The following is a 6,470-nucleotide window of genomic DNA, read 5'->3' on the forward strand; positions in this document are numbered from 1 at the left end:
CATATTATTGATGTGTACCTTACTAGTGTTTATAGCAACCCCTCAGTATTTGATACTAGTTCAATTGCTAAGATTAGTAACTCGAAACGGGAGTTGCAGAATGAACAGAAACTAGTTAAGGGCAAGGTGACGATGTGTGTTGGAAGTAGTTCCAAGATTGATATGATCATCATCGCACACTCCCTATACTTTCGAGATTAGTGTTGAACCTAAATAAGTGTTATTCATGTTTATTACAATAGGTTATTCATTTAAGTTAGAGAATAATTGTTGTTCTGTTTACATGAATAAAACCTTCTATGGTCATACACCCAATGAAAATGGTTTGTTGGATCTCGATTGTAATGATACACATATTCATAATATTGAAACCAAAAGATGCAAAGTTAATAATGATAGTGCAACTTTTTTGTGGCATTGCCGTTTAGGTAATATTGGTGTAAAGCGCATGAAGAAACTCCATGTTGATGGGCTTTTGGAATCACTGGATGCTTACGAACCATGCCTCATGAGCAAGATGACTAAGACTCCGTTCTCCGGAACAATGGAGCGAGCAACTGACTTATTGGAAATAATACATACTGATGTATGCGGTCTGATGAGTGTTGAGGCTCGCGGCAAGTATCGTTATTTTCTGACGTTCACAGATGATTTGAGCAGATGTGGGTATATCTACTTGATGAAACATAAGTCTGAAAATTTGAAAAGTTCAAAGAATTTCAGAGTGAAGTGGAAAATCATCGTGACAAGAAAATAAAGTTTCTACAATCTGATCGCGGATACGAATATGTGAGTTACGAGTTTGGTCTTCAATTAAAACAATGTGGAATAGTTTCACAAATTCGTGCCACCTGGAACACCACAGCATAAAATGGTGTGTCCGAACATCATAACCATACTTTATTGGATATAGTGCAATCTATGATGTTTCTTACCGATTTACCACTATCGTTTTGGGGTTATGCATTAGAGACAGCTGCATTCACGTTAACTAGGGTACCATCTAAATCCGTTGAGACGACACCATATGAACTGTGGTTTGGAAAGATACCAAAGTTGTCGTTTCTTAAAGTTTGGGGTTGCGATGCTTATGTGAATAAGTTTCATCCTGATAAGCTCAAACCCAAATCGTAGAAATGTGTCTTCATAGGATACCCAAAGGAGACAGTTGGGTACACCTTCTATCACAGATCCGAAGGAAAAACATTTGTTGCTAAGTATGGATCCTTTCTAGAGAAGGAGTTTCTCTCGAAAGAAGTGAGTGGGAGGAAAGTAGAACTTGATGAGGTAACTGTACCTGCTCCCTTGTTGGAAAGTAGTTCATCACAGAAACCGGTTCCTGTGACACCTACACCAATTAGTGAGGAAGCTAATGATATTGATCATGAAACTTCAGATCAAGTTAGTACTGAACCTCGTAGGTCAACCAGAGTAAGATCCGCACCAGAGTGGTACGGTAATCCTGTTCTGGAAGTCATGTTACTTCACCATGACGAATCTACGAACTATGAGGAAGCGATGATGAGCCCAGATTCCACAAAATGGCTTGAAGCCATGAAATCTGAGATGGGATCCATGTATGAGAATAAAGTGTGGACTTTGGTTGACTTGCCCAATGATCGGCAAGCCATAGAGAATAAATGGATCTTCGAGAAGAAGACTGATGCTGACGGTAATGTTACTGTCTACAAAGCGCGACTTGTTGCAAAAGGTTTTCGACAAGTTCAGGGAGTTGACTACAATGAGACCTTCTCACCCGTAGCGATGCTTAAGTCCGTCCGAATCATGTTAGAAATTGCCGCATTTTATGATTATGAAATTTGGCAAATGGATGTAAAGACTGCATTCCTGAATGGATTTCTGGAAGAAGAGTTGTATATGATGCAACCTGAAGGTTTTATCGATCCAAAGGATGCTAACAAAGTGTGCAAGCTCCAGCGATCCATCTATGGACTAGTGCAAGCATCTCGGAGTTGGAATATACGCTTTGATAAGTTGATCAAAGCATATAGTTTTATACAGACTTGCGGGGAATCCTGTATTTACAAGAAAGTGAGTGGGAGCACTACAACATTTCTGATAAGTATATGTGAATGACATATTGTTGATCGGAAATAATGTAGAATTTTCTGGAAAGCATAAAGGAGTTTTTCAAAGAAATACCTCGGTGAAGCTGCTTACATATTGAGCATCAAGATCTATTTTGATAGATCAAAATGATTGATAAGATTTTTCAATGAGTACATACCTTGACAGAAATTTTGAAGTACTTCAAAATGGAACGGTCAAAGAAAGGAGTTCTTGCCAGTGTTTTAACGTGTGAAGTTGAGTGAAGACTCAAAACCTGACCACGGCAGAAAATAGAAAGAGAATGAAAAGTCATTCCCTATGCCTCAGTCATAGGTTCTATAAAGTATGCTATGTTGTGTACTAGATCTATTGTATACCCTACATTGAGTTTGGCAAGGGAGTACAATAGTGATCTAGGAGTAGATCACTGGACAGCGGTCAAAATTATCCTTGGTGGAATGAGGATATGTTTCTCGATTATGGAGGTGCCAAAAGGTTCGTCGTAAATAGTTACGTCGATGCAAGCTTTGACACCAATCTGGATGACTCTAAGTCTTGATCTAGATACATATTGTAAGTGGGAGCTATTAGCTAAGAGTAGCTCCATGCAGAGCATTGTAGACATAGAAATTTGCAAAATACTTACAGATCTGAATGTGACAGACCCGTTGACTAAAATTATCTCACAAGTAAAACATGATCACACCTTAGTACTCTTTGGGTGCTAATCACATAGCGATGTGAACTAGATTATAGACTCTAGTAAACCCTTTGGGTATTGGTCACATATCGATGTGAACTATGGGTGTTAACCACATAAAGATGTGAACTATTGACGTTAAATCACAAGGCGGTGTGAACTAGATTACTGACTCTAGTTCAAGTGGGAGACTAAAGGAAATATGCCCTAGAGGCAATAATAAAGTTGTTATTTATTTCCTTATATCATGATAAGTGTTTATTATTCATGGTAGAATTTTATCAAACGGAAACATGATACATGTGTGAATACATAGACAAACAGAGTGTCACTAGTATGCCTCTACTTGACTAGCTCATTAATCAAAGATGGTTATGTTTCCCAGCCATAGACATGAGTTGTCATTTGATTAACGGGATCACATCATTAGGAGAATGATGTGTTTGACTTGACCCATTCCGTTAGCTTAGCACTTGATCGTTTAGTATGTTGCTATTGTTTTCTTCATGACTTATACATATTCCTATGACTATGAGATTATGCAACTCCCGTTTACCGGAGGAACACTTTGTGTGCTACCAAACGTCAGAACGTAACTGGGTGATTATAAAGATGCTCTACAAGTGTCTCCAAAGGTACTTGTTGGGTTGGCGTATTTCGAGATTAGGATTTGTCACACCGATTGTCGGAGAGGTATCTCTGGGCCCACTCGGTAATGCACATCACTATAAGACTTGCAAGCATTGTAACTAATGAGTTAGTTGCGAGATGATGTATTACAGAACGAGTAAAGAGACTTGCCGGTAACGAGATTGAACTAGGTATTGAGATACCGACGATCGAATCTCGGGCAAGTAACATACCGATGACAAAGGGAACAACGTATGTTGTTATGCGGTTCGACCGATAAAGATCTTCATAGAATATGTAGGAGCCAATATGGGCATCCAGGTTCTACTATTGGTTATTGACCAGAGAAGTGTCTCGGTCATGTCTACATAGTTCTCAAACCCATAGGGTCCGCACGCTTAACGTTCGTTGACTATATAGTATTTATGAGTTATGTATGTTGGTAACCGAATGTTGTTCGGAGTTCCGGATAAGATCACGGACATGACGAGGAACTCCGGAATGGTCCGGAGATAAAGATTGATATATGTGATAATAGTGTTTGGACTCCGGAAGGGGTTCCGGATGTTTCCCGAAATGTTTGGGTACGAGAACACTTTATTTGGGCCAAAGGGGAAAGCCCACAAGGTTTTTGGAAAGCGCAAAAGGAAGTTTTGCGGAGTCTAGTGGCCAGCCGCCAGGGTCCCTGGCGTCTGGGTCCAGACGTCGGGAACCCTGGCGTCTTGTCCTGGAGTCTGAGAAGGACGCTTGCCTTTCGGGTGAAACCGACTTTATGGAGGCTTTTACTCCAAGTTTCAACCCCAAGACTCAATATATAAATAGAGGGATAGGGCTATCACCCAAGACACATCAAGAAACACCAAGCCATGTGCCGGCTACCCCGTCCCCTCTAGTTTATCCTCCGTCATAGTTTTCGTAGTGCTTAGGCGAAGCCCTGCGGAGATTGTTCTTCACCAACACCGTCACACGCCGTCGTGCTGCCGGGAACTCATCTACTGTAGGACCTTGAAGTAGATGTGTCTAGAGGGGGGGTGATTAGATGCTTAATGCTAAAGTTGCAGTGTTTACGCTTTTTCGGTTTAAGTGGAGTTTAGGTACAATTTCAACATTCACAATACATATCAAGCAAGCATGCAAAGAGTATATAGGCAGCGGAAAGTAAAGCATGCAACTTGCAAGAATGTAAAGGGAAGGGTTTGGAGAATTCAAACGCAATTGGAGACACAGATGTTTTTCCCGTGGTTCGGATAGGTGGTGCTATCCTACATCCACGTTGATGGAGACTTCAACCCACGAAGGGTAACGGTTGCGCGAGTCCACGGAGGGCTCCACCCACAAAGGGTCCACGAAGAAGCAACCTTGTCTATCCCACCATGGCCATCGCCCACGAAGGACTTGCCTCACTAGCGGTATATCTTCACGAAGTAGGCGATCTCCTTGCCCTTACAAACTCCTTGGTTCAACTCCACAATCTTGTCGGAGGCTCCCAAGTGACACCTAGCCAATCTAGGAGACACCACTCTCCAAGAAGTAACAAATGGTGTGTTGATGATGAACTCCTTGCTCTTGTGCTTCAAATGATAGTCTCCCCAACACTCAACTCTCTCTCACAGGATTTGGATTTGGTGGAAAGAAGATTTGAGTGGAAAGCAACTTGGGGAAGGCTAGAGATCAAGATTCATGTGGTGGGAATGGAATATCTTGGCCTCAACACATGAGTAGGTGGTTCTCTCTCAGAACATATGAGTTGGAAGTGTAGATGTGTTCTGATGGCTCTCTCCATGAGTGAAGAGGAGGTGGAGGGGTATATATAGCCTCCACACAAAATCCAACCGTTACACACAATTTACCAATCTCGGTGGGACCGAATCAACAAACTCGGTCGGACCGAAATAGTAAACCTAGTGACCGTTAGAGATTTTCGGTGGGACTGACATGCAACTCGGTAGGACCGATATGGTTAGGGTTAGGGCATAACGTAATCTCGGTGAGACCGATTACACAAACTCGGTGAGACCGATTTGGTAATAAGCTAACCAAAGGGTTGGTCAGGCAAACTCGGTGGGACCGATTACACAAACTCGGTGAGACCGATTTTGGTAATGAGCATACACAGTGAGTTTGCATTGTAACCTCGATAGCACCGATTGCACAAGATCGGTGAGACTGATTTTGGCAATGGACATACACAGTGAGATTACAATCCCATCCCGGTGAGACCGAGATCCCTATCGGTAGAACCGATTTGCTAGGGTTTGGCAATGGCTATGACAAGTGAAACTCGGTGGCGCCGGATAGAAATAATCGGTAGGTCCGAGTTTGGCTTGGGTTTAGGTCATATGTGGAAGTGGGAAAGTAGCTGAGGATTTTGGAGCATATCATTAAGCACTTGAAGCAAGAGGCTCATTAAGCAACACCTCATCCCTCCTTGATAGTATTGGCTTTTCCTATGGACTCAATGTGATCTTGGATCACTAAAATGTAAAATGAAGAGTCTTGAGCTTTAAGCTTTAGCCAATCCTTTGTCCTTAGCATCTTGGAGAATTTCCCACAACCTTTAGTCCATGCCACTCCATTGTTGAACTTATCTGAAACATACTAGATAGAAACGTTAGTCCAACAAGAGATATGTTGTCATTAATTACCAAAACCACCTAGGGAGCACTTGTGCTTTCAATCTCCCCCTTTTTGGTAATTGATGGCAACATACATCAAAGCTTTAGATAAAGATATAAAGAACAGCAAGTAAAGCTTTGGAAGGACATGTAACAAGCATAGGCTCCCCCTACATGTATGCACTCATGTAAATGTGAATTATAGAGGCATGTGAGAGCATAACCATGACAGAGTAGGCAATGTGTTACATGTATCTTGGCCATATGCATCAGAGCAAAAGATTATCAAGGAAAATACCTTCATGCTCATGAGTCCTTCTTGCAAACAGTATGTACATAAGCAAGAATTCCTCATACTCATGATTTTGATGCATACACTTACCTTGTAGTCTTTAGCTGGCTTAGGATGGAATGAACCTGCACAAACAAGGTTAGATAACACAGGTACCTCCACT

Source organism: Triticum urartu, chromosome 6A, assembly GCF_056163025.1.
Source record: "Triticum urartu cultivar PI428250 chromosome 6A, HENAU_Tu73, whole genome shotgun sequence".
Classification (NCBI taxonomy): domain Eukaryota; kingdom Viridiplantae; phylum Streptophyta; class Magnoliopsida; order Poales; family Poaceae; genus Triticum; species Triticum urartu.